Here is a 14,062-nt window from a genome sequence, read left to right as displayed (position 1 = left end):
CAACTTCTAGTTTTATTTATTAATTCAATAGTTTTTTTAAACTTTCAATTTTATTAATCTCTACTTTTACTTTTAAAATTTCAAGATTGGTTTTTGATTGGGGTGTTTTAATTTCTTCTTTTTTTATTTTTTTAATTGCAAGCCCAATTCATTGATTTTCTCTTTTTCCATTTTATGCAAGTAAGCCTCTAGAGACCTAAAATTTCCTCTTATTATCACTTCAGCTGCATCCCACAAATTTTGGTATGTTGTCTCATTATTGTCATTCTCTTGGATGAAATTATTGTGTCTATGATTTGCTGTTTCACCCATTAATTCTTAAGGATATGTTTAAAGAGCTAAAATTCTTGAGTTGATGCACTGAGATCGGACAACCAAGGACTTAAGGCTAATTACCGATTGGCCAATAATCTATTAGTATATGCTTGGAAAATGGCCCTTCTCACTATTCTGTGCTGGCTTGATAATTGGTGTATATAGAGAATTTTAGGAGGGCTACGGGGTGGAGTAAGACTAGCCAGAGTCAATTTTGGCAGTAGAGGAAGAGAGGAGAGGTGGTGGAAATCCTGTGTCCATTCCCTTCACTTCTACTCCTAAAGATTGAGAATAAAGACAATGACTTTTGCTTATCTTGACTCTGGCTGATTCTAAGATATCCAGGGTGCTAACTCGGTTTTCACAGATGAGGTTATTTAATTTCCAGTTACTATTTTCCACTGACCTTATATTTCATATGTTGTTATTGCATCATATTTTGAAAAAAAAATGTCTTTAGTATTTCTGCCTTTCTGCATTTGATTTTGAGGTTTTTATGCTCTTATAAAAATTTGTTGATTTTTGTTTAATTTCACAGACTGCTGGGGAAAAAATGAACTCTTTCTGTCTTTAATTTTCTCCAAAGATCTATCATACCTAATTTTCTAACATTTGGTTTATCTCCCTAACTTCTTTCTTGTTTATTTTGTGGTTTGATTTATCTAGTTCTGAGAGAGCAACCTTGAGATCTCTTACTAGTATAGTTTTGCTATTTTTTTCTTGCATCTCTCTTAATTTCTCCTTTAGGAATTTCCATGTTATACCACTTGGTGCATATCTTTAGTGTTGATATTGCTTTGTTATCTATGGTAACCTTTAGTAAGGTATAGTTTTTTACCTTTTCTCTTTTAATTAGTTTTATCTTTGTTTTTACTTGATCTGAGATCAGGATTGTTACCTTTGCTTCTTTTCTTCACCTGAAGCATAATATATTCTGTTCCAGCCCTTTATCTTTACTCTGTATATATCACTATGTTTTAAATGTGTTTCTTGTAAACAACATATTGTAGGATTCTGACTTTTAATCCAATCTGCTATTCTGTTTCTGTTTTGTGGGGGAGTTCATGCATTGGCATTCACAGTTAAAACAACTAATTCTATGTTTCCTACCAAGTAATTTACCCTAGATTATGCTTTTCTTTTTCTTATCCCCCTTTGCTCCTCCCCAGCATTTTACTTTCTGACCAGTACCTTCCTCAAATAGTTGATCCCCCTTTAGAGCCCCTGCCCCCTTTTTAAACCTTTTCCCTAAATCTTCTTTTTCCCTTCTATTAGTCTTTCCTTTCTTTTTCTCTTTCGCTCCTAATTCCCTATAAGGTGAGATAAGTATTTTTCTTATGCCAAATATGTCAGATATTCTCTCTTAGAGCGAAATGTGGCAAGAGTAAGATTCAAACAATGCTCATCCCCCTTCCTTTTTTCCCTCAATTATAATAGGTTTTCTTTGCCTCTTCGTGAGATGTAATTTCCCTTATTTTGCCTCCTTTTTCCTCTTCTTTCCAACATGATCCTTTTTCCACCTCTAGTTTTTTTTATATCATCATAATAAAATCAAATTATATATGCACTATGTACACCCATAACAGAAATATCAAGAGTTCTTTGCTTTTTACCTTTTCATCCTTCTCTGAGTTCTATATTTGGAGGTTATTTTTTTTTTTGTATAGCTCTGGTCTTTTCTTCAGAAATAAATGAAATTCATCTGTTTCATTAAATATTCACCTTCTTCCCTGAAAGAAAATGATCAGTTTAGCAGGGTAATTTATTCTTTGATGCATTCCAGATTTCTTTGCATTTTGGAATCTCAGGTTCCAGGCTTTTTGATCCTTTAAGATGGAACATTTTAGATCCTGAATAATCCTTATTGTGGCTCCTCAGTATTTGATTAGTTTCTTTCTTGCTCCTTGTAATAATTTTTCCTTGACCTGGTAGTTCTGAAATTTAGCCATGATATTCCTTAGAGTTTTAATTTTGGGATCTGTTTCAGGAGATGTTCAGTGAATTTTTTTAATGGGTATTTTACCTTCTGATTCTGACATTTGGGCAGTTTTCTTTTATGATATCCTGAAAAATAGTGTCAAGGCTCTTTTTTTTTCTTCATGGTTTTCAGGGAGACAAATTATCCTTAGATTGTCACTCCTAAATCTATTTTCCAGGTAGATTGTTTTCCCAATTAGGTATTTTACTTTTTTTCAATTTTTTTTCTTTTTTTAAAATTTGCTTAACTGATTCTTGGTGTCTCATTGAGTCATTCATTTCCATTTGTTCAGTTCTAACTTATTATTTTATTCAGTTCCTTTTTTTTTTATTTGTCCAAAAGAAATTCTAAGTGAGTTGTTTTGTTCTATGGAATTTTTTTTTCTTAATTTCACACATTCTGTTTTTCTGGGAGTTGTTTTCTTTTTCCATTTTGTCTAGTCTATCTTTTATTGAATTATATGCTTTTTCCATTTTACTAAGTCTATTTTGTATTGCATTTTTTAAACCTTTTTACAAAGTTTTAATTTTCTTTCCCCATTTTTCTTCTAGCTCTCTTTTAAGATCCTTTTTAATTTCTTCTAGGAGAGCCTTGTGTGATGGAGACCAATTTATGTCATCTTTTGGGGCTTCATCTGTTAACGATCTGCATTTGGTCTCCTCAGGGTTTGAGATCTATTCTTTTCTTTATCCATAAAACACTCTATTAGAGTTAGAGAGTACTTTTTGCTTTTTTGTTCATTTTTTTTTAATGTTGAGATTTATTTTTAGGGCTGGGGGATTCTCCAGGCTTCCTCTATGGCTGCACTGGGTCACTGCTGGCTGTGCTGAGTCAGTATTTACTGTCTTCTCCTACTGGGTCTGCTTGGCCAGGTCCCATGACATTGTAACATTTTGGGGTTCACTCTTTACTTTTTGTGTATTTGTCCGATGTTTTATAACTTCTCTGTTGATCTACAAGTTTGAAAACAGAGCAGAGTAGCCAACACTGCTGTAGAGTCCTCCCTATAGATTCTCTGCCACATGGAACTCTCACAGCTCTGGTCTTCACAGTCTGCCCTGAGGGCTGTGCTTGTCCAGCTTGAGCTTGACCCGCCTCCCTTTCTGCTAATTGAAACAGACCTTTTCTGATGATGTTCGAAATTGGTTGCATTTCCAATATTTCATGGATTCTGCCAGTCCTGAACTAATTCAGAGGCTGGATTTGTTAATTAGTTTGTGTATCATGGAAAAAGATTAGAAAGAAGTGTGTCTCCCCTCTACTCTCCTGGCTTTGCCCACCAGGTATTGTATTCTTACAAAATTCTTGGATCATCCAAGCTGAAACTTCTACACTTCTGCTCTCATATTCATATTCATAAAACTCCATGTATAGGCCTCTTTCCTCTTTATCCTTATGATACTTATATCCATATTTATATCCTTGTTATTTGTGCCTCTATCTTATTAGATATTTGTAGATGGCAGAACTCTACAAAAGTATACTGGAAACTAGGTGTTAACTCAGTGAAATTGATGAGATAATAGTTCTCTAGTTCACATATATTTTGTATGATATAATGACATAATTCCTCTAGTTTGATACAATGATAAAATCAGTCTAACTTGATATAATAATATAATTACTCTAGATTGGCTTATACACAGGATATTGTAATGATGTAAATAATTGTAATAGGATATTTAAAATGAAGACAAAGTCAGACTCGGACCAAGACTGGTTAGATTTGTAGACTGTCAGACTGCTGGAGGAGACTGGGTCAGACTGAGACTGGGTCATACAATGAGAGAAACAGATTATAAAGGAGATAATAAAGACTTTAGACTCTATTCCTGACTATACTCCTGGTAACCAACTTGCTGAGACCAAAGCCCTTCCAGAAGACCTCCAGAAAGCTAGATCAGACATTACATCTGGCACCCAAATGTGGACTTAATGACCTATACTGAGCAGTTCAACTGACATGATCATGAGTTCAGTGAAGTCCCTGTGACTTGGAAATAGGTTAAATATGAAAATAGACAAGCAGGAAATTTTGGTAAGGGTTAATTTAGTCTCTTTGGCTTTTTAGCTGAAATGGGACAAATACTAAGAAAAGAGTCTCCCCCATCCCAAGGGAAATATGCATAATGCATAGTTAGATTAATAAAAAAGCAAAGTTTGTTGGTATCTTGGAAGCAGATCACTGGATTCTTAAATATATTAGAGTACACGTCTCCTTGTCTATCTTAGGAAGAAAAATTAGAGCCAGATATGTGAGGACTATTGGGAGAGCAACTAATTGAATATTATGAAGCTATGGTCCTGATTCAATTCCTGAAGAAATATTCTTTTTATACAATATAATAGTTGGCTTTAAGAAATCCTACAAGTTCAGGGAGAAAAAAAGGAAAATTTCTAAGAACAACTAGACAAGGAAATGTAAGGAGAAAGAAGAGAAGGGAATGGTATCGACAAGGCAGCTGAAAAGCATAGAGAATTAGACAAGAAGAGCGCTGATGAACTTAAGGGGTGTGGTTCTTTTCACTTTCACAGCTCAGTTACACCCAAGCAGATGCCATTAGGACATTCCCCATCTCTTGACCATTTTCCTTCAATTTTGCCTTTTTGGGTAGAGGGAGGAGGAGGGGTGGGAAGGGCAGTGACACCATCAGCAATACCCAAGCAGGATCTTTGTCCACCCCCTTATTACATGATGACAAATGGCAATAATTAAAGCTAAAGAGGAAGGACAGGATATATCTGGTTTAAAAGTAGAAGCATATTGAAGAGTTTGACCCTTGCAGTCAAGAAAAAAGAAAATACACTCAGTTTATTCTAGAAATTATTAAAGATCAAAAAAAGGCTTGCGCTCTTTATGGGTCTATGTCATATTACATTAAGATGGTATTAGAGAGGAGGGGAGCTAGGCAGTTCTGTGGACAGAGCATGAGCTCTGAAGTCAGGAGGACCTGAGTTCAAATCTGGACTCAGACACTTAACACTTCCTAGCTGTGTGACCCTGGCAAAGTCACGTAACCCCAATTGCCTCAATTAAAAAAAAAAAAAAAAAGATGGTATTAGAGAATTTGGTTTTGAAATTTTAGCACCAAAAGATCAGAAATCTATAGCAAGGATATGTTCTAAACATGTCCTTGGACAAAGCTTGTTATGGCTTTCTAAGCATAGTGAACTCTATACAATACAAGCCTAACAAAATAGGCAACCTGCATCTCTGAGTAACTAATAGGTGTTGGTCATTATGCAGACACTTTAGCGCAGATTAATTACTCTTTCACAGCATAAGTACAAATTGCTTCTGCTGCTATCAAAGCATGAGGCACCCTCCCAGAAAGACAAGATAGAGGGGAAGCCTTCATGAAAACAGCACAAGGTCCAAATGAACCCTTTGCTGATTTCATGGAAAATCTGCAGACAGCGCTCATATGAACTATTTGTGAAAATGTAGCAACAGAAATTATGATAACAAACTTGCTAAAAAAGGCTAATGAGGTTTGTAGAAGAATTATACTAGGACTACACAAGGATTTTCCTTTAGATGAGATCATAAGACAGTGTGCAACAGTGGGCACAAATACTTTTGATACCCAAGGTATGATTCAGACTTCCAAAGATCTAAACATGAGAAGACAGGGTCCCTTTTGGCAAGGGATTTACAGAGAGACTCATTAGTGCTTTCAATGTGGTAAAGTAGGGCATTTGGAAGTTGACATAAATATAGAGTGAAAAAATAGGTTTGTAGAACAAGACTTAAAACCCTATGTCCAAAATGCAACAGAGGCTTCCATTGGAATTTAGAATATCTCAGGGAAATGGGATGCAAAACCCAGCCCCAGGGCCCCAAGTGGGGAAAAACATTTGGGATATGATGGCAGACGGCACTACACCCAGAGAGTCATTAGAAGTTCAGTACTCAGACATGACCAATCAGCCAAGAAGAAATCTGATGGGAGAAAAGGATTACATAATCAATCAGCCAAGAAGCAACCTGATGGGAGAAAGGGATTACAATCGAGGAGAATAGAGTTGTATACTGCTGGGACGACTGAGATAACCCCTGGAGAGGTGAAATCTCTCACTATCTCGCCTATAGATCCTTTGCCTCCAGGCACAGTAGGCTTGAGCATTTTACCCACTTAAGAATGCTTACAAAACAGTGCTCATCCATACACTGATGTGGGAAACTGGGGAATGTGTAGCTAATATCCCTAACAAGTCACTAACAAGTAGACAATGTGTGACTTATCAACCAGGAGAAGTAGTAGCATCATGTTTACTGATACATACTCTTAACAGGCAATCTGATAATATTTTCCCAGATTTTGACTCCCACCAACAAAATCCAGGAATATGTTGTACTGCAGCTGTTACAGTTGACCATCATATGCTTACTACCTATGTCAATGGCATACCATTGAAAAGGTTGGTAGACAGGACTGCAGATCATACAGTCATTGGTGCCAATTTTCCCAACCATTGGCCAAAGATTAAGGCAGACAGACACTTATATGTCTGACATAGAAGGATCAATAGCAACTGAAGTTAGTGCTACCCCTTTGAGATGGATATTTGAACGTGAAACAGGAGTTTTCACTCTTTTTATAGTGGAAAAAATCCCCATCAATTTATGGGGAAGAGACATCTTAAAACAGGTAGGATTAAAAATGAGTACTTCAGTATTTTAGGCAGGGCTGCTATTGAAAGCCTGCCTGCACTTTCACCTGTTCCCATTCAATGGAAAACTGATACACCAATGTGGGTAAAACAGTGGTCCTTAACTAGTGAAAAAATTCAGGCTTTATTAGATATAGTACAGGAGCAACTTGACCACGGACACTTGCAAACTTCTCTAAGTCCTTGGAATTCCCTTGCATTTCTTGTAAAAAAAGAAATCTGGAAAATGGAGGCTGTTGACTGATTTAAGAAAAGTAAATGAACAGATGGAAACTATGGGAACTCTTCAACCTGGATTTCCATGTCCTACTCAATTGTCTAGGGAATGGCCTTTTTGGGTTAAAGATATTAAGAATTGTTTCTATTCTATCCCTCTAGATAAGGAGGATATGAAAAGATTTGCCTTTTCAGTACCCAGCATTAATTTAGCTAAGTTTTATAGAAGATATGAATGGACAGTTTTGCCACAAGGAATGAAAAATAACTCTACTATGTGTCAAATGTATGTTGCTGCTGCTCTTACTCGACTAAGAAAAGCATTTCCAAAAGTTGTTATTACATTACATGGATGACATTTTGAGTTGTGCACCTGAGGAGCAAATGTTAGAAGCATGTCTACAAAAGACCATAGAAACATTAAGGAACTACAAATTGCATATATCTTCAGAAAAAATTCAAAATCATGTTTTTTTTTTCAATATCTGGGATATGAAATATATCCTAAGGTGTTTACAATTCTTTAAGAACAGAAAAGTTGGGGAGTGGAACCAAGATGGTGGAGAAGGCACATGTGACTTTCTAAGCTCCTCTCATACCCTCATGACCAATTATTAAATTCAGCCTCAAAAATAGCGCTTGACTGGTAAAATTCACGAAGATTAGAAGTACAACAACTTACCAGCCGAAGATAATCTAAAAGATCATCAGAAAAGGTTTATCCTGAGCAGCTGGAGCAGATCAGCACAAGCAGTGATAGAACCAGAGACTAAGGTCTGGAGTGGACAAGGGGCTTCTGTGGTTAGAAAACTTATAGAGGCGACTCTGCCGTAAGCTGACTGCTCTGCCTTGATTACAAAGCAGTAGACCAGCAGAGAAATAAAAGCTAAAGGTAGAGGATACTGTAAAAAAATGACAGAACCTAGCAAGATCTGGCTATACCCACCCAAAACCGGAGTGACTCAGCACACACCACAGGACAGCTGTGCAGCTGCATTCTGCAGCACAGGCTGGGGTAGTCATAAATCTGCACAACAGGGGAGCTCAGCTTGGGGCTGCCTGTAATCTGCAGAGTGTGGGGCTCGGCCTGGGACAATAGAACTTCCACAGCTTGACTGTGCTTCTCTGAGCAGAGAAAATTGCCATCAGCACGGGGCTATTTGTTGGCTTTGGGTAGTGACACTTTCACTGCTCAGCCACTAGCCTCAGGGCAGTTGCTAATCCTCAAAACGGAGTTCTTCACAGGACACTTCCACAGTTCAGCCCCCTGCTACCTAGGTCAAAGTCACTTCTGTTGGAGAATTTTTTCCCAGAGCCATTCTTTGCAACCCATTTGCAGAAGAGCAACTGTCCATATACCTATCCCTGCTCTGCAGAGGAAGCTGGTAAACTCATTGTCTTGAAGACAGACCCTACAGGCTTTTAAAAAATGAGTAAAGGGGCCAAGATGGTGGAGAGGAGGCACACAGCTGTGTAAGCTCCGCGTTTTCTCTCACTATCCATTCCATTACAAGCCTCTGAATTAATGCTTGACTGAAAAAAAAAAAGAAAAAACCACAAATAGTTACCAAGAGAAGACATCCTTGAGATTCGCCAGGAAAGGTCTGTTTTTGTGCGAGGGTGGGGACGGTTTTAGATCGGACACAGGCTAAGGGCAGACAGCTGAAAGCATGGCATGCAGTTCACAGCCGAGCAGATCGGAGCTGGGTGGGGTGTGATCGCAGCCATCTCTGTGGAGAGAGCTTTGCTACAGGATTGGATACTTTGCCCTGGCAGCAAGCCAGCAGCCCAGCAGAGAAGCTAAAAACAATAGGGGTAAAGAATACAACACCAAAAAGCTGGAATCTCTCGGGACCTGGACACCCCTCCCCCACAGTATCTCAGCACGCTCTGGGATCTCAGAGCACAGGAGCAGCACAGTCCTGCTAGTGCCTCCCTGCTGCCCCAGAGTCTGTAGAGGAAGCTCGGTAATACCACCCAGCCCCTCCCCCAAAAAAGGCAGACTCCATTTGGGGTTTTTTTCTCTTTTTTTCTTTTTTTTGCTAGTTTGTCTTTGATTCTTCTCTGACAAAATGAGCAAAAAATTGAAGAGGACTTTAACCCTTGACAGCTTCTATACAGATAGAGAGCAGACTCTAAACCCTGAGGAGACTAAAAACAGACAGTCTCCAGGTGGATCCCCAAAAGAGGAGATCATCTGTTCCTCAGCACAGATGAACCTCATAGAAGTAATTAAAAAGGCTCTCACAAGGGAGCTAGAAGAAAAATGGGAAAAGGAGAGGGAGGCTTGGCAAGAGAGTCTGGAGAAGTCATCCCACTCATTTAAAGAGAGACTGCATAAAGAAATAAAATCCTTGAAAAATAGGATTAGTGAACTGGAAACAGAAAATAGCTCTCTAAAAAACAAAATTTGCGAAATGGAAAAAAATTCCATAGAACAAAAGAAATCAATTGTACAATTAGAAAAAGATATTTAAAAAGTGAGTGAAGAAAATACATCATTGAAAATCAGAACTGAACAATTGGAATTGAATGACTCGAAGAGACAAGAATCAGTCAAGCAAATCCAAAAAAATCAAACAATGGAAAAGAATGTGAAATACCTTCTGTGGAAAACAACACACCTGAAAAACAGATCCAGGAGAGACAATGTGAGAATCATTGGACTCCCAGAAAAGCATGATGAAAAAAAGAGCCTGGATACTATTTTCCAGGAAATTATCAAAGAGAACTGCCAAGAAGTCATAGAAACAGAGGGTAAAATAGACATTGAAAGAATTCATCGATCACCCACTGAAAGGGATCCTAAAATCAAAACACCAAGGAATATAGTGGCCAAAGGCCAGAACCCTCAGATGAAGGAAAAAATATTGCAAGCAGCTAGAAAAACCCAATTCAAGTATTGAGGAGCCACAATAAGGATCACCCAGGATCTGGCAGCATCCACATAAAAAGATCGAAGGGCCTGGAATATGATATTCCAAAAGGCTAAAGAACTTGGTAGGCAACCAAAAATAACTTACCCAGCAAGAATGAGCATCTTTTTCCAGGGAAGAAGATGGACATTCAACGAAGTAAGCGAATTTCATCTATTTCTGATGAAAAAACCAGAACTTAACAAAAAGTTTGATCTACAAATATAGAACTCAAGAGAAATCTAAAAAGGTAAAGATTAATCTTGGGAACTATATTTTGGCTATAAAGACGTATAAAGAAGACATGTATACCTTGTTCTAGAAACTAGATGTGGAAAGGACATTGTACCAGAAAAAGGGTAAAGTAGGGCTACTACATCTCATGAAGAGGCAAAGAAAACATATTATATCTGAGAAAGAATGGAGGGGGATGAATATAATGGGTATCTTACTGCCTTCAGAATTGGCTTTAAGAGAAAAATTTTAGACATATTCAATCATTATTGAAACTTCTCCCATCTCATTGAAAAGTGAGAAGGGAAAAGTGAAAAGTGAAGGAATAAGCAAAGTGGAAGGGAATACGGAAACGGGGAGGGAAAGGGGTAAGATAGGGGGAGGAAATCTAAGGTGGGGGGAGAGATACTAAAAAGGGAGGGCTGTGAGAAGCAAGTGGTGCTCACAAGCTTAATACTGGGAAAGAAGGGAGAAAAGCAAAAACAGGGGTTAACAAGATGGCAAGTAATACAGAATTGGTCATTTTAACCATAAATGTGAATGGGGTAAACTCCCCCATAAAGAGGAAGCGGTTAGCAGAATGGATTAAAAGCCAGAATCCTACAATATGTTGTTTACAGGAAACACACCTGAAGCAGGGAGATACATACAGGTTAAAGGTAAAAGGTTGGAGCAAAATCTACTATGCTTCAGGTGAAGTCAAAAAAGCAGGGGTAGCCATCCTGATCTCAGATCAAGCTAAAGCAAAAATTGATCTAATTAAAAGAGATAAGGAAGGGCACTGTATCTTGCTAAAGGGTAGCATGGATAAGGAAGCAATATCAATATTAAACATATATGCACCAAGTGGTATAGCATCTAAATTCTTAAAAGAGAAATTAAGAGAGTTGCAAGAAGAAATAGACAGCAAAACTATGATAGTGGGAGATCTCAACCTTGCACTCTCAGAATTAGATAAATCAAACCACAAAATAAATAAGAAAGAAGTCAAAGAGGTAAATAGAATACTAGAAAAGTTAGATATGATAGATCTCTGGAGAAAATGTAACAGAGACAGAAAGGAGTACACTTTCTTTTCAGCAGTTCATGGAACCTATACAAAAATTGACCATATATTAGAACATAAAAACCTCAAACTCAAATGCAGTAAGGCAGAAATAGTAAATGCATCCTTTACAGACCACAAAGCAATGAAAACTACATTCAACAAAAAGCCAGGGGGAAATAGGCCAAAAAATAATTGGAAACTAAATAATCTCATACTAAAGAATGATTGGGTGAAACAGCAAATCATAGACATAATTAATAACTTCACCCAAGAAAATGATAATAATGAGCCATCATACCAAAATGTATGGGATGCATACAAAGCGGTAATAAGGGGAAATTTCATATCTCTAGAGGCCTATTTGTATAAAATAGAGAAAGAGAAAGTCAATGAATTGGGCTTGCAACTAAAAATGCTAGAAAAGGAACGACTTAAAAACCCCCAGTCAAACACTAAACTTGAAATTCTAAAAATAAAAGGAGAGATCAATAAAATTGAAAGTAAAAAAAACTATTGAATTAATTAATAAAACTAAGAGTTGGTTCTATGAAAAAACCAACAAAATAGACAAACCCTTAGTAAATCTGATTAAAAAAAGGAAAGAGGAAAATCAAATTGTTAGTCTTAAAAATGAAAAGGGAGAACTCGCCACTAATGAAGAGGAAATTAGAGCAATAATTAGAAGTTACTTTGCTCAACTTTATGCCAATAAATTTGACAACATAAATGAAATAGAAGAATAACTCCAAAAATATAGCTTGCCCAAACTAACAGAGGAAGAAGTAAATATCCTAAACAGTCCCATCTCAGAAAAAGAAATAGAGCAAACTATCAACCAACTCCCTAAGAAAAAATCCCCAGGACCAGATGGATTCACATGTGAATTCTACCAAACATTGAAAGAACAATTAACTCCAATGCTAACTAAACTATTTGAAAAAATAGGGATGGAAGGAGTCCTACCCAACTCCTTTTATGACACAGACATGGTACTGATACCTAAACCAGGTAGGCTGAAAACAGAGAAAGAAAATTATAGACCAATCTCCCTAATGAATATTGATGCTAAAATCTTAAATAAAATAGTAGCAAAAAGATTACAGAAAATCATCCCCAAAATAATATACTATGACCAAGTAGGATTTATACCAGGAATGCAAGGCTGGTTGAATATTAGGAAAACTATTAGCATAACTGACTGAATCAATAACCAAACAAACAAAAACCATATGATCATCTCAATAGATGCAGAAAAAGCATTTGATAAAATTCAACATCCATTCCTAATAAAAACACTTGAGAGCATAGGAATAAATGGACTTCTCCTTAAAATAGTCAGGAGCATATATTTAAAACCATCAGTAAGCATCATATGCAATGGGGAAAAACTGGAACCTTTCCCAGTAAGATCTGGAGTGAAGCAAGGTTGCCCACTATCACCATTATTATTCAATATCATATTAGAAACACTAGCCTCTGCAATGAGTCGAGAAAGAGATTAAAGGAATTAGAGTAGGCAATGAGGAAACCAAACTATCACTCTTTGCAGATGATATGATGGTATACCTAGAGAACCCCAGAGATTCTACTAAAAAGCTATTAGAAATAATTCATAATTTCAGCAAAGTAGCTGGCTACAAAATAAATCCCCATAAATCCTCAGCATTTTTTTACATCACCAACATAATCCAACAGCAAGAGATACAAAGAGAAATTCCATTCATAATAACTGTTGATGGCATAAAATACTTGGGAATCTATCTACCAAAGGAAAGTCAGGAACTATATGAGCAAAATTACAAAAAAAGTTTCCAGACAAATAAAGTCAGACTTAAATAATTGGAAAAATATTAAATGCTCTTGGATAGTCCGAGCGAATATAATAAAGATGACAATACTCCCTAAACTAATCTATTTATTAGTGCTATACCAATCAGACTTCCAAGAAAATATTTTAATGATCTAGAAAAAATAACAACAAAATTCATATGGAACAATAAAAAGTCGAGGATCTCAAGGAAATTAATGAAAAAAAAATCAAATGAAGGTGGCCTAGCTGTACCTGATCTAAAATTATATTATAAAGCAGCAGTCACCAAAACCATTTGGTATTGGCTAAGAAATAGATTAGTTAATCAGTGGAAAAGGTTAGGTTCACAAGACAGAATAGTCAATTATAGCAATCTAGTGTTTGACAAACCCAAAGATCCTAACTTTTAGGATAAGAATTCATTATTTGATACTGGGATAATTGGAAATTAGTATGGCAGAAATTAGGCATGGACCCACACTTAACACCATCTACCAAGATAAGATCAAAATGGTCCATGACCTAGGCATAAAGAACGAGATTATAAACAAATTAGAGGAACATAGGATAGTTTATCTCTCAGACTTGTGGAGAAGAAAGAAATGTGTGACCAAAGATGAACTAGAGACCATTATTGATCACATAATAGAAAATTTTGATTATATCATATTAAAAAGCCTTTGTACAAGCAAAACTAATGCAAACAAGATTAGAAGGATAGCAACAAACTGGGAAAACATCTTCACACTTTAAGGTTCTGATAAAGGCCTCATTTCCAAAATATATAGAGAACTGACTCAAATTTATAAGAAATCAAACCATTCTCCAATTGATAAATGGTCAAAAGATATGAACAGACAATTTTCAGATGA

The sequence above is a fragment of the Antechinus flavipes genome, chromosome 1 (assembly GCF_016432865.1).
Source record: "Antechinus flavipes isolate AdamAnt ecotype Samford, QLD, Australia chromosome 1, AdamAnt_v2, whole genome shotgun sequence".
In the NCBI taxonomy this organism is placed as follows: domain Eukaryota; kingdom Metazoa; phylum Chordata; class Mammalia; order Dasyuromorphia; family Dasyuridae; genus Antechinus; species Antechinus flavipes.
The sequence above is the reverse complement of the archived record's forward strand: the minus strand, read 5'-3'. Positions refer to the sequence as shown.